At 38.4% G+C, this 24,188-nt stretch overlaps 1 long non-coding RNA gene across 1 annotated transcript in view; it reads left to right on the forward strand.

The window, feature by feature from the left end:
* LOC311082000 overlaps positions 1-23,642 on the forward strand; it is a 44,689-nt gene extending 21,047 nt beyond the window's left edge. The window contains exons 5-7 of the long non-coding RNA XR_014606076.1: positions 21,148-21,575; positions 22,196-22,694; positions 23,115-23,642. This is a non-coding gene — a long non-coding RNA (uncharacterized lncRNA). The remainder of the gene's footprint in view (positions 1-21,147; positions 21,576-22,195; positions 22,695-23,114) is intronic.
* The last annotated feature ends 546 nt before the right edge of the window (positions 23,643-24,188 follow it).

A 24,188-nucleotide genomic window follows, 5' to 3' on the forward strand; every position in this document is an offset into this window, starting at 1 on the left:
TTGCCAGTAGAAGTCAAACATGAAAAAACCACCTCATATATTTTTGTAGAGTGCAAGACACACAAACACATGCCCACCTTCATAATTCTAGTTTTGAATTCGATCCAAATCCAAAATTTCACTTGCACTGCACTGCAATATACAGTGAAAGTTCAAAGTTTCAATACTGCTCAATACCATTTTTTATTCATGATTAATATTGCATTGCATATAATGTGTGCTGGTCAATTGTCTAAAAACAGTTAAAAAAAAATCCAACCTACAACAACATTGGACCATTGGACCAACAAGGAAAAAGAAGGGAAAAAGAGGGGGAAAAGAACACCAAAATCATGGGTTCAATTCCCAGGGAAAGCAAGAACTTATAAGAATGTAAAATGTGTACCTTAAATGCAATATTAGTCGCTTTGGATAATAAAAGCATCTGCCAAATGCATAAATGTAAATGTAAAAATATTTAAATGATTGAAAAGTCAATATTTAGACCTATTTTACCTACCCTATCACAAACAATGTGAAAGAATAAAAGTGTACAACACATACTTTCCACAAATATAGTTTATTCCAAAAGCTCAAATGTAATGTGTTATAATGTAATAATAAAAAATAAATATACACGTACAAATATATGTAAATACAATTATTTATTATACACTTACTACCACACTGTAACGTCGACAGGTTGAAGAAGACGACTAAGGTCAAGTGACGATACCAAATACTCAAGTTTTAATTCCAAAAGGCAAAATACATCCAAAATACGAAACAGTGTGCCAACACAAGCAGCGTGCTCTAACACAAACAATAACCAACAAGTGAATGCAGACAGAGAAGGAACTTAAATACAGAGATGATGAGGTGACAACAGGTGAAGGTGATTATGCTGATTAACTAAACTAGACACAGGTGAAGACACTGAACTAATGATGAAGAAGAACTAATGAGGACAACCAAATCATAGACATGAACAGAACAGAAGAAAACCAACTAAAAGCCCATGAAAACGTGACACATATGGTTTAATCTTAAGTTTCAAATCCAAATATAAATACACATATATAATTAAAATTAAAATAGTTTCATATATAATAAACACTTACTACCACAAATTCGGTTACATAATAATAATAATAAATACACACATTACATGTAATAATAATAATAATAATAATAATAAAACACTTTCACAAATAAAAGCTCAAATCTATATAACTTTATAAATACAAATTTAAATAGCTACATGTAATGCTCATAATAAACATTACAAATAAATTATGAATAATAATAAAACTAGTATTTATAATTAATAATAATAATAATAATAATAATAAGTAACCATTTAGTTATAAATGCCATTATATTAGCCATTATATATACATACTAGGGGTGTGCAAAGCAGCCGGTATTTGTATCTGTATTTGTATTTGTTGAGGGGGGAAAAGTATTTGTATTTGTATTTGTATTCGAGTAAAATTCAAAATAGGTGTAAAAATCCAGTTTTTTTTGCGTTACACTTCTAATTTACGTTATAGTGTAAGTATTCTTTAATTATATCCATTATAATAATTATGGATATGCAATATTGGTTGATGTTTTTTTATAAATCCAGCAATGAACATGTAACAAGGAACGTCATTAAAAAGAAAATAACATAACAGCCATTACCTACGTTAACGTTACTCTGTCAACAGCCTATTGTCTAAATTACCGAGCTAACAGAGCTACTAGTGTTGTCACGGTGCCAAAATTTCAGTATTCGTTACCAATACCAGTGAAAATCCACAGTTCTCGGTACCAATTTCGGTACCAAATCTTAATTTAGATTAAATTTACATATATTAAAGTGTATATCACGGTTACAAAGATGGAAACTGTAGTATTAAAAACACTTTACAATAAGATTCCATTTGTTAGATAACATTAGATAAAATGACCTAACAATAAACAATAGTTATATACTGTCGCAATTATTCTCCTTGGGGTTAATTTAAAAATACATTTTTAACATTACTTACATTATTGTTTATGTTAACATTATTTAATGCACAATGAATGAAGTGAACAAACATGACCAATCAAGTGTTTGTATTAAATAACATTCACAAACATTAATTAATGTTGTAAAAATATATTGTTCACTCAATGTGTTTATGTTAGATAACACATTAAGTAATGTTAATGAATAGTATCTTATTGTAGTGTTACCAAACTATACAGGAGATAAAACGTGTTTTATTTGACTTGACTGTACTTTTATTTAATCCAAAACTGCATTCATATTTAATTTTAAAAGGGCTTTTTAAACCTGCTAAGAGTTATCCAGCCAAGAATAAGCCTAGAACTGCTTTTCTGATGGACTGATATTAATAACATAATGACGGCTTTTTATTTCATTTCTCATCTCCATAAATATATCTAAAGCTAATGCAAGGGCTAGAAAACAATTAATTATTTGCTGATACTTCCTCGTCATCATGGAGAGCGCAGTTTGCACCGCTTTCTCCTTTCCACAAGCGCTTGCTCTCCCGTACGTCTGTCGTTGCTATGTAACCATGGACATAGGCGCGCCGCTCGCTTCTATTATGAGCGCGCTTGCCGCGCGCCTACATTTGAAATCTGAACGCGCAAGAAACGCGCTATGTTAACGACGTATGTGTCTTTTTCCTCCTTTCTTATCAACAAGTGGATTTACAGCCACCACATCAGCAGCGCCGCCGGTCGCCATGTCTCATGAGGAAATGCAGCTTTTTGATATAAAGTTTTTCTTGTTCCCGAATACAAATATATAATTACAAGTATTTGTTCGAAATAAGTATTCGTAAAAAACACATTATTTGTGCCTTTCCGAATACCGTATTCGGGTTCGGCTCCACCCCTAATACATACATACTCACACAATTCAATGGCTAGATATAATAATAATAATAATAATAATAAGTAACCATTTAGTTATAAGTAAGCAATAAGGTACGAGAGGCTGTGCTGTATCGTGAATAAGTAACGGCTGAAGGGCGTTGTTAGGCACAACGCGAAGCGGAGAAGACCAGTGCGATGGTGGAAAAGACAAATCAGAATACCCAGGCCAGACATGCCACCCAGGAAAGTGCTGGGCCCCAGGCCAGTCTGTGCTAGATGGTTTCGTGTCTCCAAGCCCAGTGTCTGTGTGCGTAATAGAAGACACTGCAGTTCCAGTTCGTGCATATTTACGTTGGCGAATAACTGCCTCACCCTCCCGATTTTCAGGCTCCTGGAACTCAATGACAACATGTCTATGTTCAACAGGTGCAGATGGTAGCTCTCTAGGCTTCGGCAGTGGCTCCTTTGCCAAAACAACAGGCTGGGGAAGCTCCACTCCTTGTAGCAAGGTGACCCGGTCAGTTCTTTTCTGTCTGTCGAGAAGCCTGGGAAAGAATAACAGACATTTTTAGATTTACCTACAGTACATTCACAAAACATCTCTACTGATTTGTTTTTATAAACTATGTACACTAAACTATTCAAAAACTATCCATCACTTGGATAGTTCAGCATTAAAGGAACACGTCGACTTTTTGGGACTTATTCACCGTATCCCCGAAGCACTGCTACTTCTGCGGAGTGATTTACTTCAACTCTGAGCGAACTCTCTGCTCCTCACCACAGGGCTTCTCAGGTGCCGCGAGCAAATCACTCCGCCCAAGTAGCAGTGCTTCGCCTTCTGAGAATATAGTTACCAGTATGTATACGGTTAGAAGATGGCTGTGTCTCATGTGACATTGTTATTTGTACACGCTGTGACTATACAAATCACAACATGTAAATAGGAAAATGTTGGCATTATTTTGTCACTTATTGGGAGCAGTATGCTAGCTGGAGCCATTTACCTCCAGTCTTTGTGCTAAGCTAGGCTAGCGGTGTGTGCGTCAGACAGAGTTACGGCACGCACGGAGATGAAAAGGGTATGTGTGGACTTATCTAACTCTGGGGGATACGGTGAATAAGCTAAAGCCACAAATATCTCAACTGACAAATCAGAATCAAGCATTTCAGAGAGCTGCGTAATAAGCAATAACGTATTCTAAACCGTAACATTCTGAATTTCTGAAAAGATTTTGTGAAACAATGTATGCATTTATTACCAATTTTTTTTTTTAAATCCTTTTTTTTTGGCAGACATAAAAAGGTACAAGTTTCAAAATGAGTGTCTGAAAACAATGTATACATTTAATGTATGTTATATACAAATACATGTTGAATTGAGAATAGTTCAATAGATTTATTATTGAAGAAGTGCAGACGTTCATCATAGGAATAGAAATTTTCATTTTACTGAAGTGAATTTAGGAAGCTTAAATCCAAATCACCTTGAAGACACTGTGGTGTTGTTTATAGTAATGCAGCGTTTATACGCCCACGTATAAATATAATTAATTATTATTCATAACGGATTATGATCAATAATTAATATTTTAATTATTTTTTATTATTTTCAGAATTTACTGTAGCAGAATCAATAGTATGATAATTTTATCAGTTTATCCAATGAACAGAAAGCATAAACAAGTATTAACTCTAGGAAATATAATATCTTCCTGGCCAAGAAAGAATTAATCCCCAGCTAACAATAAATTAAGAAATAAATCACGGGTAAAAGCATCGGTAACTTAGATCGAAGTTCAAGACAATAAATTTGATAAGCACACGCGAGTAATCTCTTTTCAAATACAAACAATACTTTATTGATTATATACTAACACATAACTAACACAAACAAGACTTTATTGATTATTCTAACAACTAATATCTAACACAAACACACGCACACGCATACGCACACATTCATACTAGTTACAGAAAGAAAGAAAGAAATAAAGAAAGAATGAGTTTGGAAAGAATGAGTTTAAGGGTAAGAGGAAGAAAATTCCGAATTTCTATATGCACTCAAGACATGACCTGGACGAACCATCAATCATTAATTTAACCCTTCTATCGTTTCTTAGACAGGTTATTAAATTTATATCAATGCACCAGTTCGGTTTTAGTCTGGAGGTACTTGCGTCTTTGCTTTTGTGTTCCTTTTGAGGGTTCCTTTGGTCAGCGTCAAAGGGGTTCGTTCGTTGGTTATGGTCTCCTCGTGCCTGGATAGATGTCTGTGGCGTGGATGCCGGATGGTTGAAGGTCTTTGAAGTTGAAAGCGTGCGTTGCAGCCGTGAATCGTGGAACGAAACTTTGCAGCAAAACTTAACTTAAAACCGAGACTTTAAATCGGAAAAGAAGAATAACACAAAAGAAAGAAAGAAAATAAGATACGGAAAGGAGCTAGATGACTGGAATTGAATCTAACCCATCTGATCTTAATTTGGGTTGATCTGCTCGTCTGTTAACGTTACATGGTTACTAAAACCATCGTCTGCCGTCTCCGTCTTTGTTCTGCACTCGTTGAGAGCTCTTCTCTATCAGAACATTTTGAACGAACCAACCTTCCCCCCAACGCTCTGCGCTGGTTTTTAAAGGGTTTTTTAAAACAAAAAGGTTTTGTTACTCCTACAAATATCCTGACTGCTTCTTTGTTTGCAAAGTCATAAATCATGTCTTCCCTGGGGGATCTCTAATTGAAGACCAGATGCAACAGTTTAGGCAAGATTTCTAATTATCAGAATATGAAACATTTTACACAGATTTAATTCCAGCCATCTTGCTAGTTGTGTTCGTAAGATAGCATTGATATGAAACAGTACACACTTTCATTCACACACCTAATCATTACAACAATTACATGAATTATATGGGATCAAAGTATACTAAAACACACTGGTGAAACAACACACGTAAAACAACATAGAATTCTGTAATTGCGTGATGTCTGATCATAAGTCCATTGAAAATTGTTCTTGAATGAGTTTTATGGATTTTGATATGTAAAGTCTTTTGGTGTGTAAAGTGTATGGGCTTGGAAATACCCTGAGGTCATGGGTCATGGGTATTTCCTGCTGAAAAGAGGTTTTGTTCATCTCTCATGGGACCAAGATGGGGTCTGTTAGTCGCAGGGGTCAGCAGTACCATCTCTTGAACTGATCCATCTTGCAAAACTATCAAACGTTGACCAGTTCTTCCTTCAGTTAACCAATAAAAGTCTTTGGTTACAGACTCTCTGGAGCCTGGGTGAGTTATGGCTCTGGTTTGTGATTTGAGTCTGGGATTGTGAAGACTCTTTGTGGGATTATGTATGAACAAAATCACCTAAAAGCTTCAATTCTGTTTGGTTCATTCCCGTAGTTGTTACAGTAACTAGTACTAAGTTGGTCTTGTCCAGTAGCTCTCTGCAGTCTTCAAGCAGCTGCTTGATGTGGCTATACATCATCACAATTGCCTGAGGAATGGGAAAGGTTTTGCCCTTGTTGTCTTTAGGCCTATTTCTGGCTTCCCTAAATTCCTTCAGAAGCTTGAGTGCGACACATTCTGAAACCCTGTTGGCATCAGGTCTCTGGGTAGCCTGACCATGAGTCATGAACAGTCTGTGAATAAAAAGATGCATGATTGTATTATGTATGATAAGTATTCTATGGTTCATTATAGCTTTGTAAACATATAGACTGATTATGTTTTTGAATTTTATGGAAATGAGGGATAGACTTTATGATCTATCCTGGATCTCATCAAAACAGTTTCCTAAAGTATTTTAGCCTTTTGAAAGGAAGTAAATTACACAGGGAGCATTCAACAAGACTCAAATTTAACACCGGTGCATTACAATTTAACTCACCTCTCAGCTGCTTGCTGACCGGGGGCTGAGCCACTACGCTTCCCAGAAGCTCTCCAAGGAACTTCCAATGTCTTTTTCTTGCACTTAAGGGAATACTTGGAGGGGGACTGATCAATGGCATGCAAATACTAATACAACCGCAAGATCTCCGCTATCTCGTTGGTTGATAAACCAGTGATTGTGCGGTTAAGACTGACGAGGTACCCTGCCAGGTTATCCACTGCCTCCCATCCAGGAACACCCCTTGAATCACATCTACTGTCCTGAAAATGGAAACAATGACAGAATCCTGCATTATGAAATAATTTATTAACAGTTCTTTGATAAACCATTCTTCACAAATTACAAGCATCAAGTATTAGAAACTTTACCGGAGCTGGTCTGCTGGGCCCAGCACAGGAAATGTCTTCAATGTCAGGACTGTAAGAGCCACCACTTGGCACACTGGTTTCCTAGATTATTTTTAAACATTTTTAAGAGAAGAATAAACTTCAGTTACAAAATTGACTGTTCAAATTTTATGCTAAACAAAAGTTTACTATTATTAATATTTTAATTAAAAGAAAGTTTAATTATGAAGCAAATCATTCATTGCTCCTAAAAACTAACATTCCTATGCAATTTTTATTAAAAATGATCAAGAAAATTTACATTACCAGAGGTGAGATCAATGAATCACCATGACTGCTGGAACTTCCAAGGGTGTGTGTGCCTAAATTGATGTCTGCTGCATCACATATTGTGACATCCAGACACTCATCCTCCTGAACTTCAACCTGCATCTCTGGCATGGCGATTTTACATTGCTCCAGTGGAGAAAGCAGGTCTCCTCTGTCAGACTGTGCCAGCAAGTACTCCACAGCTATACGCTCATCTGCCATAAAGATTCAATAAACATTTTGTAATAAGAGCTATATATCAAGATAAAGTAGTACAGTGCATGTGATGAATGTAGTGTTGCTAACGAATTATCAATTTTGTGATTAACGCATGAAAAATGTTATGTTTAAAAAAGTTTATTTATCTCTATGGCTCTGCTGCCAGTGAGTGTCAGTAGGTCAGTGTCAGTGACTTCACTTCAGTTTCTGCCTGGTGTGATCACAGAGCGGCGGCAAGATGAGCAACGAGTCTGCCATCATCAAATTTGCCTTTCAGAACCACAAAACGTTTACCGGAAAAGATTTGAAGAAAAAGCACACTGCGCGGTGCCAATTCTGTCACAGTGTCTGGTTTGTGTTCCCTGGGTAACCACTAGATGTCCTCCTTCCCCACGGTGTCTGTCACATTCTGAACTACATTCCCCACGATCCTTGTTTCCTCATTGCACTCAGCTGTCCCTTGTCACTAATCATTGCACTCAGCCTATTCCCCATTAGCATTGTCATTTCCCTGTGTATATAAGCCTGTCTGTTTTAGTGTTTGTCACGGAGTCGTTATTTTATGTCACCCAACACTTCCGATCTGTGGTTCCTGTCTGTTCTGGTTTGTTTCTTGTTTATTTTGTATTTGGACTGCTATGATGGATTTTGACCTTTGCATGGACGATTTTGAGTTGGATTGCCCCGATATTAAAAATACTGTACATGGATCTCTCTGTTTCCCGAGTGTGTCAGGTGACAGAACGACTCCGTCAAAGCAGAGATCCAGCGGTATTGATTTTCGTGGCGCTTCCCCAACCATGAGGACAGAGAGGAGGCAGCGGAAATGGAATTCGCCAGTGGAAGAGGTTCCTGCCCGAATTAACATCTTTCAATGCCTGGCATTATGGACCCGTCAGACCGAGGAGGCCATGGCGATCAACAGATCAGAGTTCCATTCGCCGCAGGTCCCGTTCAGCTCAGAGCCTGCACATCGCCACCTGAAACAGAGGAGGAGAAGGAAGACGACCTCCGTGATTGTTCCGGTGGACGTTGTTCCGGTGGTTCCGAAACGGAGAAGGAGAAGGAGGACTCCCTCCGTGACTGTTCCAGTGGACCTTGTTCCGGTGGTCCCTGTTCCGGTGGTCCCTGTTCCGGCGATCCCGAGTCCGGTGGTCCCAGTTCAGGTGGTCCCGAGTCTGGTGGTCCCAGTTCAGGTGGTCCCGAGTCCGGTGGCTCCTAACACGGAGACCATCCCGGAGGTGACTGCCGTCCCTGACGCATCGCCCAGGCGTCTTGCTCTGCCCGCACCGCACCGCCCAGGCTTCTTGCTCTGCCCACGCCGCCCAGGCGTCTTGCTCTGCCCGCGCCGCCCAGGCGTCCTGCTCTGCTGGCCCCGCCCGAGCTGCTCGCACTGCCTGAGCCACCCCAGCGATCCATCACATCCGCTGATCCAGAGACTGTTCACGTCACGTCTGCCGAGCCTGTGTCTTCGGACAAGATGGCCGCCGCCGAGCCTGTTCACGTCACGTCTGCCGAGCCTGTGTCTTCGGACAAGATGGCCGCCGCCGAGCCTGTTCACGTCACGTCTGCCGAGCCTGTGTCTTCGGACAAGATGGCCGCCGCCGAACCTGTGTCTTCGGACAAGATGGCCACCGCCGAGCCGGTGTCTGTTCCTGAGCCGGTGTCGTCTGTTCCTGAGCCGGTGTCGTCTGTTCCTGAGCCGTGGCCGCCCGAGGGGTTGTCTCCGCCGTGGCCGCCCGAGGGAGAGTCTCCGCCCTGGCCGCCCGATGGACTGTCGTTTCAGTCCTGGCCGTCTGCACGACCTGCTCCGCCCTGGTCACTCGAGGGAAAGTCTGCTTCGCCCTGGCCGCACGATGGGTCGTCTGCTTCACCCTGGTCGCCCGATGGACTGTCGTCTCCGCCCTGGTCGCCCGATGGACTGTCGTCTCCGCCCTGGCCGCCAGATGAACTGTCACTCCCTGTCCCCGTTTCCCTCCACGGACCTGAAACCTATGGCACAACTTCTAACTTCCATCGCCACATTAGAAGAAATCATCCTGACGTTAAGACTGCTCCTCTAAACAATTCCCAATCTAGCTTAGTCTGTAGGCCTAACTGTTGATTATTAACTGGGGTGATATTAAATCATGAATATGAAAACTGACATGTTTTTATGGTCTTATGGTCTATGGTCCTAAAGACTCGGTCTCGACTCAGACTTGCTTCCTCAAAGACTCGGCCTTGACTCGGACTCGACTGTATTTGAAAACCAACGGACTCGGTCTCGACCCTTCAAAGACTCGGTCTTGACTCGGACTTGACTGTATTTGAAAACCAACGGACTCGGTCTCGACTCGGTCGACGCAGGTCTCGGTCTCGACTCAGGTCGACTCGGTCTTCAAAGACTCAGTCTTGACTCGGACTCGGCATAGGCGGTCTCGTCCCCATCACTAACGCCTACATCAATGAGAAACAAGGAGTGAATTTACACGTTTTCTCAGATTTACATTTGCATCATTAAACAAATATAATAAATAATATAATATAATTGTATTTTTCACTCATTTTAATTTTAGAACCAACCTGTCTCGCTGCAGCAGTCCCGGTCAACGTAAATCACAGCTGGCTCTGGCTCCCCAGCATCCTTGTATCGCTTTACGATGCCCTGACACAAGTCATCTATGCCAGCTCCCTCACCAGTGGTTAGGACACAGTTCAGAACTTGGCCAAACTCATTACCAACATTGGTCATCCATGTAGCAGTGTCCGCAATGCCACCAGCAAGCTTTTTAGTTATCTATATAAATACACAAACATTACAATCAGGTAAAATCACTGAACATCAAGTTGAAGTTAAAAATGCATTTGCCTCTTTTTATATACACTTACCTTCTTGGTAGAATCAAGCTTCAGGATGCTACCATATGTTGAGGTTACGACACCCTTTAGCTCATAAAGGTGACTCAGGATCTCATTGGCATGAACCGTCTCAAACAACTGTGCCAGAGGTAGGGGGCAAAAAGGCGGTGGTTGCTTACAAACTACCTCAGCTTGTGTCAAGGCACATCTCTTTTTGTGTAATTCACAGTCTGTTAGATAATCTATGGTCCGTCTTGCCCACTACTCACTGTGAACTTCTTCAAGCGCCTAGTGCAAGAAACTGGAGCTGTTCCCTGCAGTTCTAGGCTTCAACAAAGTCACACACTTCTTGTCAAGTGCAAGCTGAGTGGTGAGAACAGCGGGGAATTTGTTTCTGTGGGAGGGATCCAGTTGTTTGAGGATCTCCGAACTCCAAGGGCAGACAGGAATCATACACTTGCTGCAGCGAGGGTAGTCTACTCCAACCAGGTAATATCTACAGTCAACATCAATGACTTCCCTCACTTTAGTGTATATTCCTGAATGGTGCATCTTCCTATTGCACTGTGTGCACTTCAGAGGAATACCCCACATTCTCATTGGGGCCCACAGAAACATCCGCTGTCTGAAGTAGCTGTAAGGATCAGGAGGTGAAGTAGTAGGCTTGCTGGGACTTGGTGGATGAAACCAGTTTTGAGAAAACTGCTGTTTTAGTCATCCTGTGCTGTCATATAGACACTGCGCTATCCACTTCTGGTCTGCTGGCTTAATAACCCGACAAAACTGTTTGGGGAGAAAACTCACCCAATTCACTTCTGGAGGCCTCAGGTTAACGTCCAGGGATGGTGTTTGAGGTACAGTTTGTGGAGCGCCTTACTGCTCTTCAATGCATGCGGGTGATTGCGTAAATGATGTTGTTGGAGAAGATGTTGGTGGATCCACAGATTCTCTGCCTGCAATACTAGTCAAATGATGATGACTTTCAATGTGGTGAAGAAGTCCAACCGCACCCCAGACTTTTGCACCACACTGGTCACAACATTCTTGGACATGGTAGTCCGACAGATGTTCAGTGAAACACTCAACATCAACATCTTCACTACAAAGACCACACTTAATTGAAGTACTGCTTTCACTGCTTGAGACTGCACTGCTCGCTGGTCCTGCGCCTACACGGCTCGCTGGTCCTGAGGCATGCACTGCTCGCTGGTCTTGAGACTGCACTGCTCTGTGAGGCTGGTTCAAGAACACTGCTCTGTGGTCCTGCCTGCATGCCTAACACTGTCTGCTCTGCTGACTTTAAAACAAGCATTAGTGTTTTCCCCAGGTCTCAAAATCTGCAAATTATCAAAATCAAAACTTTGCTGAAAAACCTGTTATACACAATTACTACATGCCATATGTCGTCAGATTCAGTTTTTTTTGTTTTTGTTTTAAGGTAAGTAATACGCCTGTTAGTATAATTGTAAAAAACACCCACCTTCATGTCTTTGTGCATGTATCTTTTTACTGTGAGTTGAGTTTATATTTATATATATTTATATAAATATATTTATGTAAAAGAAAAAGTTAAAAAAAGAGTAATGATCATCGTAGGTAAAATAATCACATTTATCATTACATACCTTACGATAACCACATTTGCAAATTATTATTTTCCCAAATATATCATTATGCACGGGTCTGGTTGTGTAATGGACAGTTGTTAATTCTGTCCATGGCTTCCACTTCTTCATCCCTGGCTTCTTGCCTGTTGAGAAGTGGTACTTCCCTTGGGCATACTTACAGATGATGTCATGCCAGTATGAATCAGGTTTACCTGTCTTAGTCATGTCTTTAAACAGACAACTTGAGAGAGATACAAATGAAGTGAAGTTTAAAGAAAAGGGTTAGGGTTATAATTTTTATGTAGAAGAGGGATTTGACACATGGATTATTTTTTTATTATATACAAGGATGTTGTCAAATTACATATATGAATGAATGATAAAGTTACACTAAATTCAAATTAATAAATTGAAAACAGTAAAAAGCAACAGAGTGTAAAAAAACCCCAGTTAATTATGTAGAAATTATAACATATTAGTTACTAAAGTTATTAGGCTTTTTCTTACTGTCTTATTTATGGGTCAATGACATGACGCCTAAATTTTCTGTCCGATTGCATTTTTTCAGGTAAAAACGGGTTTAAATGCATAAAAAGATACTGTATATTTGTAGTACCTGTCCCATGTATGTACTCACTTTAACTTTTCAAAAACCTTTAGTTATTTGTCATTTTTTTGTTATTTAAAGTGTCAAAATATCATGTGGTGCGACCGTCCGGCCATAACTTCTGTTTTGAAAACATCTTTGAAATTACTCAATTTATTCAAATTTATTTTCTGCACTATTTGGCATGATTTCCAAAATGTTTTGTAATCCTGTAAAAAAATTCAAAGCATTTGTATTTATATTTCCATCATAATATACAAAAAAACTTTGTTCGATGATGTCCGTTTTATGAAATATCATGTGGTGCGACCATCAAGGAACTACCATTTTGGGACTTTTATGTTGAAAACGATTCAAACACAGGAAGTTACATCTTATACCAATTTACCAAGGACCCATGGAAGCAGCAAGCAGGTTTGTAATTCTCTCATATTGGAAAAAAAAAAAACCCTTTGTAATGGTTGGTGTGTAGTTGGCACATTTGGATATCATGTGGTATGACCTCAAATTTTTATATTAAAGTTATTTCTACAAATATATATGTTTTATTATAAATTTCATAGTGACCTTTTTTGGGAAGCTAGCTTGTTTTGTTTAGGGGGCCAATTCTGTGCCTGTAAATTTTGACTTAATTTGAAAATATCATGTGGTGCGACCAAATATCACTGCAGACTGTTTTCCATGATAGATATATGTCCTAGATTGGCAGTTTTATAGCCTGGCAAGCCAGACCTACATCAAGATGTTAGGTCTGGAAACTCACCATAGATGCGGTTTAATCAGAGGGGCGGGATAAACGGCTGTCTTTCAAATTCCCTCTGCACGCAATAGGACAGCGCTTAAACCAACCAGAGCGTTTTCCCAACAGCGGAGCTTAGTTGATAGATTCAACTTTTGCCATATCTGGCCGGCAAAACGACGAACACATCTTCCTTTTTTTAAGAATGACTTAAGTGCCGTTCTTTGCTCTTTTCTCAAAGAAAAACTTAACTCCAAGTCCTCCAGAGTCGCGGCCAAAGCCGATTCAAAAGACCGTTGTTCTCCATCAGCAGCCGTCATTCTTTGTTTTCAAGTGGCAGCCGTCGCAACTCTGTCGTCATATGTTAAGCCCGCCCCCGCCTACTCTATACACGACGTGATTGGCCTGACCCAATTTAGGTTTTTGCAGCTAGAAGGTCTATTGAGAGTTGCTAGACCCACCTGGCTGCGAAATACATTTTGCTGCCGCTAGGGTGCGTCTAGATTTCTAGGCTAGCAGTTTTATGCTTTTATATTCAATTGACGGTTTATATACAAAAAGTACTTTAATTTAGTATAATTTGGAATAGATTTTTATGCAATTTGGGATATTTTTTTAATATATTTCAGACAGTTTGTTTACTCTTTGTAGAATATGAGAAAAATGCACACAAAAAAAGAGCATGTAATTTCAGTTTAGTAATTATGCATTTATTAGTAATGTATTTATTATTGCCTATTTATTTATTTAAAACTAGTTTAATCTATTTTACCAGATGCCACTGCCAAGCGAATAAATTCTGACCCTGCAGCAAGAGCGGAGTACCTTGATAGGAGAAGAGTGAAATATTATTACAGTTTAAAATATGTTTTCTATGTGAATGTATAGTAAACTGTAATTTATTCCTGTGATCAAAGCTGAATTTTCAGCATCTTTAATCCAGTCTTCAGTGTCACATGATCCTTCAGAAATCATTCAAATATGTAACCATGGACCACAAAACCAGTCACATGGGTCAATTTTTTGAAATTTCGATTTATACATCATATGCAAGCTGAATAAATAAGCTTTCCATTGATGTATGATTTGTTAAGATAGAACAAAATTTGGCCGATACAACTGAAAATCTGGAATCTGAGGGTGCAACAAAATTGAAACATTGAGAAAATCACCTTTAAAGTTGTCCATTTACGTTCACGATATTGCTGCATTCACTCACAAAAATAAATGTTTTATATATTTACGGTAGGACATTTACAAAATATGAAACATGATCTTTATTTAATATCCTAATGATTTTTGGAATATTCGATTAAAGATCGATAATTTTGACCCATACAATGTATTGTTGGCTATTGCCACAAATATACCCTGTGCTACTTGTGACTGGTTTTGTGATCCAGGGTCACATATAATGATTTGCTGCTCAAGAAACATTTCTGATTATATCAATGTTCATATTTTTGTGGAAACTGTGATACATTTTATATGTCAGGATTATTTGATGAATAGAAAGTTCAAAAGAACAGCATTTATTTGAAATAGAATCTTTCGTAACATTATAGCCTAAATATCTTTACCATCATTTTTTATCAATTGAATGTGTCCTTGATTAATAAAAATATTAATTACTTTTAAAAAAAACTATTGACCTCAAATGTTACTTGTATACAATACTTTATAAAATAATTTATATCTATAACATTATTATTTGTTAGAAAAAAAATCTGACAAGTTAAATGAAATGATGCACCACATGACATTTTTAAGGCTACGGACAATTCATCTAGATGAAGAAACACTTAAATCACTTAAATTAATTTTTTTATATGAATTTACATGTGTACACAACATCCTTAATGTTTGAACAATTGCAACAGGTATTTTTTTTGTTTTTTTTGTATTTTAAAATTGGCCTGTCAAAAATCCTTATACGTCATTGACCCTTATACAGTCTATGGTTAATACAAAACAAGTCACCACTCTGTATTTTAACATTAATCATCATAGGAATTATCATCATCATAGTAATTATCATCATCATTTATATTCCATATACTGTTAACTCAGGGTTCTCAAGTTTTATCAAAAGGCAGTCCAGCTACGCTTTTGCAATGTGAATGGCCACCGCGATTTATATCACTATATCCAAACATTGCCTCTGAACTCTAAATAAGTGTTAAAACAATGAATTAATAATAAAGATTAAACGCATTAAACGTGTGCAACCAAACGGAGATACGTCACATGCAACCAAAAGGAGATACGTCACGTAACGTTACTGCTTCTCTTTCATGTTATATGTTAATTAAACTGTACTCGCATGCATAAAAATACAAAATCGTCTCGAAACTGCTTCCCTTTCACGTTATATTTTGATTAAACTGTACAAGTCTACATCAAAATAAAAAAAAACGTCTCACGTTGCGTAGTGATGGGGTGGGTGACGAGTCGTTCGCGCGCTGTCGCTCTTTATGACGGTAGTCATGTGACTATGTTTCGGCCAATGATTGTTTTGCCCCGTCCAGCCAATGGCTGTTTTGCCCCGTTGAGTGCTGTTCGGAACTGTTAGGATGTAATTTAGAATTGTTAGGAATGCGTTAGGAATTGTTAGGACTTATTTAGATTGTGTTAGGACTTGTAACAAATGGTTGGGAATAGTTAGGCTGTCTGATCGCTGGAGGGTACAGACTGCCTTTATGTACTGGCATTCGCCGGTGTCGAGCCGAAAAGTGATCGTCCGCCCAAAACTGATTGCCGTCCTCTGGAGCTGTATTGCCCAGTCTCTTCAATCACTTTCTGGTAAGTGAAATAGGCTACTGCATTTTATGTGTTGTATTGGCCATTTAAAGGTATTTTAAGAGGTAAAAAGTACTAGTTGAGCTATAATCTGTCAAATATAACTCTTCTGAATGAGATCAACTAATTTCACGGCAGAAATAACCTTTCAGTCAAAAAGAAAAGGCTTCAATCATTTTCTGGCAAGTGAAATACTGCATTTTATGAGTTGTATTGGCCATTTAAAGGTATTTTAACAGGTAAAAAGGACTGGATTGGTTGGTAGGCCTACACAGCAAGTAAAATAATGCCATAAGGATAATTGCAAAATTGTCTTCATTTTATATCTAAGTCGGCAGTAAGTCATGTTAATTAGGCTACAGCCCGTTTTCCAAATATAAACAAAGATAATAATAATAATAATTTGTTACATTTATATAGCGCTTTTCTAGGTACTCAAAGCGCTTTACATAGAAGGGGGAATCTCCTCAACCACCACCAATGTGCAGCATCCACCTGGATGATGCGACGGCAGCCATATTGCGCCAGAACACCCACCACACACCAGCTTACTGGTGGAGAGGAGACAGAGTGATGAAGCCAATCAGTATATGGGGATGATAAGGAGGCCATGATGGACAGAGGCCAATGGGCAAATTTGGCCAGGATGATATTAGACATAGGCCTACCAAACATCAGTTTTCAGCGGACGATCACTTTTCGGCACAACACCGGCACGTGCATGCACGTGCACGGCCAGGTGTTTTGCGTTTCAGTCAATTTGTATATGGATAGAGAACAATTCTGAAACACATCTAAAACGGCTGGTTACTGAATAAATTTAGTAAAAAGGTTTAACGTCAATCTACTCAAAATAAGATAAAAAACAACTTTTAACCAGGCAGGTGCCTGCTGCTGCTAAAAACAGTTAATTAGTCAATTGGCTTAATATTAGTTAGCGAAGAGTAAAACATGCAGTATGCTAGGTTAACCCCCTGAGGTCGGCAGTGCAAAAGAGACTCAAAATACTCTGTTGATTTTGATCTTACATACTTGTGTTATACATCATTCGATCCTGTTAAGTGTGTATTTTTTTGTGTATACTCACAATAAAAACAAAGTGTTGTGCTTTTCGCCAAATAAAGAAATATAAACATGATGCGAGTTCTGCCTTCTCTGTCAGTGAAGTCCATTCTGAAACGCGTCCGAAAATAAACTGTAACTCAGTGAATACTTCTCACACAGACACGTGAGATATGTCTTTATGAAGCTTGATTTCTCTTCTTTTAAATGAAGTAATTTATAGAAAAAACAAACATTCTCAGCTTATGTAATCTGTTTGAAAGCAAGGAGAGGTGCCGTTTTCCCTTCATTATCTTTAATGAGCTGAGGCCGCCACGCCCCCGGCGCTATTCACATGGTAAATAGTTTAGGCGATCTATGCATCGCACACGGCCCCCGATCAATGCCATAAAAACACAACATTTCTTCATTAGATTCACTGATAGTTCATCGCGTTTTGATAATGGCACGCGACTCCGGTAAAGACGCCCCTTCAGATGATTCTGGACAGCGAGGAAGAATTCACCTTTTCCTCAGAGGAAGATTGCAACTCGGACGACGAACGGCTGCATTTTCAAGAGCGAATTGATCCCGCCGAGGATACAAGTTCGGAGTAAGTTGTTTACTGTTATATAATTCCTTTTCTGATAGTATAGAACTCATATGAATTTTCAGACTATATTTTGCCTAGTTTTGGCTAGCTTTTGACATCTTACAGGAACGATTGTTCAGTTCTCAGTGCGATGGAGAATCATACTGAGTAAGTGCATAGACGTAATATTTTACAGATGAAATGTAGCCTAATTGTGTTTACATCGTCATAATATAAAAGTAGCCTACCTATTCTTGTGTGAAATGACAAAAACCATCCATCCTGCGTATACAGGAGACACTGCGCAGAGGAGGGTGAAAACACAAGATACATGGAGGACAAAGACATTTCCATGTCCTGCACCTGTGACTGCATACAACAAACACATGGGGGGTGCTGACCTGTCTGATCAGCTGATACAGTACTACACTTGGACATTGCTTCCACCAACTCTTTCATTGTGCACAAAGAGCTACATGGTAACTTGTCCCATTAAGAGTTTATGGAGCAACTTATAACAGAGCTCTGTGGTGTGTCACAGAAAACAGCACCAAAACAGACCAATAGTGACCATGTACCAGTTCCAGGAGCTGAGCTGACATCAGATGACAGGGATATTGCCACAGTTGGTCGCCGCAATTGTGTGCATTGCAAAGCAGTGCGTGGTAAAAGACAAGTAACACCATAGAAATGCCAGGCATGCAATGTTCACTTATGTCTTCAGTTGAACAGGAACTGTTTTCAAGAGTGGCATAAAGATGTGTGACTGTGTTCAGATGTGTGTGCTCTGCTGACCACCTTCCACTAACCATCAGCCTTCAGAAATCATTCTGATATGATGATTATTTTTTTTAATCAATGTTGGAAACCGTTGTGCTGCTTAATATATTTTTTTTATAACCTGTGATAGTTTTTTCAGGATTCTTTGAATAAAATTTTTTTTTTTATAAAAAAACAAAAGTTTGGTCTTTTTTTTCTTTCTTTTTTGGAAAGGATGTATTAAGTGATAGTAATAACTTTAAGTCTTTCCATTGTTAGGAAAGATTTCTATTTTGAATAAATGCTGTTCTTTTTAACTTTTTTATTCATTAGTGAATCATTCTTAGTTCATCATTTTTTGTTCAGGCTGCCTCACAGCACCTTGATGGGCCATTAGCCATGGGGGGAGTGTCTTTAGTCACATTAATATTCATGGCCCACGCATACAGCAGTGCTGACACAAAAACTGACATGCAAAATTAAAGGGATAGTTCACCCAAAAATGAAAATGCTGTCATCATTTACTCACCCTCATGTTGTTCCAAACCTGTATGATTTCCTTTCTTCTGCTGAACACAAAATAAGATATTTTAAAGAAGGTTGGTAATTAAACAGTTGCTGGTCCCCATTGACTTCCATAGTATTTTTTTTTCCTACTATGGAAGTCAATGAGGTCCATCAGTCGTTTGGTTACCGACTTTCTTCAAAATATCTTCTTTTGTGTTCAGCAGAAGAAAGAAACTCATACAGGTTTGAAACAACATGAGGGTGAGTAAATGAGGACAGCATTTTCATTTTTGGGTGAACTATCCCTTTAAAATCGTTATATTGTTGTTTGTGAAAGAGTGGTCAGAATGATTTTCACATCATTTTGTAGAAAAAAATCATTCTAGCCTACAAGAATAGTAATTCAAAAGTATTGTGGACAACTATTAAGTATGTGTTAAATGGTCTTATTGCGGTGACAATGTTTTTCCCAAAACGTACTAACCATGCCACGCATAATATTTTTTTTTTTATAAAATGCAAATGCAAACATGTACATCTATTTTGCTCACATATTATTGTAGCAGAGTTTGTGCTGAATACAGCAAAATTACATGTTGGCCAATGGTATGTTGTACGTAGCTGAAATAAGCACTAATGTCAGGACATGTCAAAACACCTCAGGCCCCAGAGGGTTAACTCTGTTGCTTTTTAAATTTTTTAAAACAGAACTACTGATGTTATTTGTAAGAAACGTGACGTTTATTTTGATGAGCACTAATGTACCTAAACTTTAGCACTGACTCAAGTTCAAATGTGAGCTTTTACCTGGTAAAAAAAAGTTTCTTCATGCTTTTAACCGTTTTCATGCTGCACTTAAATCATATCAAATTGGCTCTGTACACTGGAATAAATCTTTAAGTCCCATAGGCATAATTTACCTTTTTTATTTAAACCAGTCTTGCCTGCTGACTCCGAAATGGCCTTCGAGTGCTGCTAATCCTTTCTCTCCTCGTGTGTGGAGTAGGGATGGGCGTATCGATGTATCGATACTGACGTCAAGTATCGAAAGTATCGATACTCAAATAAAACTATTGATACTACAGTGTTTTTTAACCTGAGTAATGCATACAATATGCAATGAATTGGATGAATAACCTATGTTAGTGAATAATTGTGTAGTAGAACTATTTTCCTGCTCATCTGACACTGATCTGAACACACGCAAATGCTGCAAGTCAGAACCAATCAATTACAGAGAGCGTTCAAACACTGCCGACAATGCATTCAAACAGGGCTTTGTTTCCCAAAAGTCTCATAAGAAACGCAGCCCAGAACAATGCTTAACAGAAGACAGAAAAACATCATATGTTTGATTTATTTCACAATATGTGATTATTATGGAAATGTCTACATTTTAAAATACGTTTCAATGAAAAATTTAAATATATATAATGTTATCATTATTCAGCACTTAATAAAAAAAATAGCCTGTGTTAGCAATTAATTGGTTAAGTATCCTTAAAATGAGCTTAGCTTTAGCAATTAATTAAGTCATAGTTAGCCTACGTGAAAGGTGGCTGATTGCACATGCGCATTTTAGCCCAGTGTGTGTTCTGAAATTGAAAAGTGTGTGTTGAGGCTATAACATCCTGTGCCACTAGGGGCCAGTACTGAGTTACCCCTCCGAAGCACACCTAAGCACAAACCGTTGGTTTTTGTGCATTGTGAGGTTACCCCTGAAAACTTTACAGGGCATGTCATTGACCTTCTTTTCATTGAAAATGAGGTTATTTTTGTGGGGACCAGGTTTTTGGTCCCCACAAAAATTTTGGTCCCCACGCTGTGACTGGGCTTACAGGTTGAGGACCCCACCATGTGATAAAGACAAACACACACACACACACATTTTATTTTTGGGTGAAGCATTCCTTCAAAACTCAACAGAATTTCCTTCAAAATATTGCTTTGACTTTCATTTTATGAATAAAATAAAAAGTAAATAATATTTGCCAGAGTTCTTACATGTACCCTTCTCTGCTTTTCTTCTCGTCAGCATGGCAACTCCAACTTCTCCACCAGCATTTCTGTTGCAAGTGCGTTGCAACAAGGATGAACCAGCGAGCCCTGAGCTACACAAAGGGAAGAAAAATTGCACTTGCAAACTTTAAAACGGAATGTTACTGTGCACTGAGTGATGGGTTTATAACCTACATTAATAAAAAGGATGGGTTTACCCCGGAGTTTGAGGAGGGGGTTAGCTACGTTCTGCAAAAATACACCCTGTCCAATGCATTTGGCCAGATGTGTTTGTTAGTTGACACTGGAACCCTCAAATTTAAGAAGGTTCAACAGGACATCATGGAGGAGGCAGAGAATCAGGCCAAACATGCCCTGTGTCTGTCTTAACCAGTGATGAGTGGAGAAGAAGAGGACATCTTCTCAAAGGGAGGATACCTCAGCCTCCAGGGGAAGATCATGGAAGTGAGTAAATGTTCTATCCATCTAATACATTTTGCAGTTAAACTAATTCTTTAAGCTTTTAACCTAATATAATTTACTAACTTGACAGCATTACATCCTCATCATCCAGTTCCAAGTTGCCTAAAACAGAAATTTTTGAAAAATGAACAGTGATAATGACCGTGTACTGCAATACCTGTGCTAAATTCAATTATATTGCTAATTTTGTATATTTGAGCTGAATAGTCTCAAAAACATACTAAATACATTACAACATTATATTTACTTTGAAATAGTTTGTGTATCTAATGGGTGATTCAAAGTTATAAGAAAATTCACAGGACATAACAGTTGAGTAAGACTGTTGACACCATAGACGCTTTTTCACCCCCAGATTTACTATCCATCTTTCCATCTGACCGTCTCCATCTGTCTGTCACTATGGCACTGTGATTTAAACACACGTTCAGGAAACCTCAACACTCCATATTTTGGATTTTTCACTTATTTGGAAAACAAATCATGTAATTAACAAATTGAATAAATAAATCAAAAATCTAAATGTGCAATGTTGAGGAAATCCAGGAACAAAAATAAGAAACAGAACTGTATAATACTCACCCATGAATTAAATTTTCCAGTTGCGTGGCATGAAGATGACACGCACTACTGTCCCCGTTCTGGACATTCACAGCTCCAATGTGGAGGAAAGGTCTTTGAAGTGTCGCTGTGGAGGAATGAGGCACTGACTGACATCTACGTGGGTGATGAGGTGCTGATTACACACCTTCGTCCCTGCATCATCCACAACGGGCGAGGATCTTCACAAAGGGAGGAACCTCAGCCTCCAAGAAGTGAGATCAGAGAAGTGAGTAAGTGCACTAAGCGATGGGTTAAAAACCTACATTAATAAAAAAGATGGGTTTCCCCGGAGTTTGAGGAGGGAATTAGCTACGTTCTGCTACGTTAGCTACACCCTGGAACCATCAAATTTAAGACGGTTCAACAGGAAATCACAGAGGAGGCGGAGAATCAGGCCAAACATGCCCTGTGTCCGTCTTCCCCAGTGATGAGTGGAGAAGAAGAGGACATCTTCACAAAGGGTGGATATCTCAGCCTCCAAGAAGTGAGATCAGGGAAGTGAGTAAATGTTCTATCCATCTAATACATCTTGCAGCGTTAAATTAATTCTTTAAGCTTTTAACCTAATATAATTTACTAACCTGACATTAATAGCTCCTTATTATCCAGTTCCAAGTTGCCTAAAACAGAAAAGTGATAATGAACGTGTTTCTGCAACACATGTGCCAAATTCAGTTATATTGCTGATTTTTGTATTTGTGAGCTGAATGGTCTTTAAAACATACTTAATACATTTTTTGTATCTAACGGGTGATTCAAAGTTATAAAAAAAAAAAGTCAAAATAGAAATTACCAGGACATTTTAACAGGTAAAAATTTATATATATATATATATATATATATATATATATAGTAACAGTGATGAAGTGTTCCAGTACCGATACACCTAAACTTCCCGTACTGGTTTGTTTTCCACAGATCGCTGAGGGTCCGGGAAACTGAGGCAGAAATCATCGGTGTCTCTGAGATGAACGACACTGGTCTCTTCCTCAGCAGTGAGTCGGTGATCTACATTATTCCAGCAAACATCTTCTCTGGTAATCCTGATGATCTCATCGGCAAACTTCCCATGAAACTTGTGCTGAAGCGCATAAATCAACAGCTCATGGAAATCAGATCCATTGAGTATTAGACCTCATCACCTGTACATATAGATTAGTCAGCTCTTCATCCCTTTTTTCTTTTTTATTAAAAACTTTTGAATGTTTGAGCCTTTTAGTTTAGTTTGTTCTTGTTCAGTGTATATAGTGTCTTCCAAAACAATAACACCTTGTTGAAGGCAATAAAAATATTATTTTACATGTTTTAAAGTGTTGCCTTCTCTAACATCATTATCTGACAGAATTTTCATTTCTGAGTGAATTAACAGAGAAACACATCCACTTGAGTAACTTAATAACGGAGAATCAGCACAGATATTTTATTTTACTTCTGAATTTACTACCATTTTCCCAATTGCTAGAATCTATAATGCAATATTTAGATAATTTGAACAGAATTAGCTTGTTGTGTCAATATTCACACTCATGTTGTTACAAGTTTTAATAAAACTACATACAACCATCAACCTTTGTCCTAGAGTCACCCGAAACTACATTTTGTCCCCGTTTGATCTGAATTGGGTGTCAGATCATGTAAAGTCAGCAATGCAGGGAGACAATATAGGACTGAGATACACTTTATTATTATTATTATTATTATAAAACATAGAAATTACAGAATGACAATTTATTAATGTCAGGGAGTAAGAAAATAATGTACCTTTTTTAAAAATTCAGTTTTCACAGCTTTCTTATTAGAAGAATCAGAAATCAGATACATGTCAAAAGATTGAAGAAAGGTTTATATGAGACGACGGGTCTTCACAGGCCCACGGTCCGGCAAAAAATGGGTTCGCAAAATTTAAAAATAAATAAAATAAATGATGATGGCATTCCTCGCAGTAATGTTAGGTGTAAAGTGCTGTTTATTGACAGTGCTCGAGAGGTGAAA

The sequence above is a fragment of the Abramis brama genome (genome assembly GCF_963993115.1).
Source record: "Abramis brama genome assembly, chromosome: 4".
NCBI lineage: Eukaryota > Metazoa > Chordata > Actinopteri > Cypriniformes > Leuciscidae > Abramis > Abramis brama.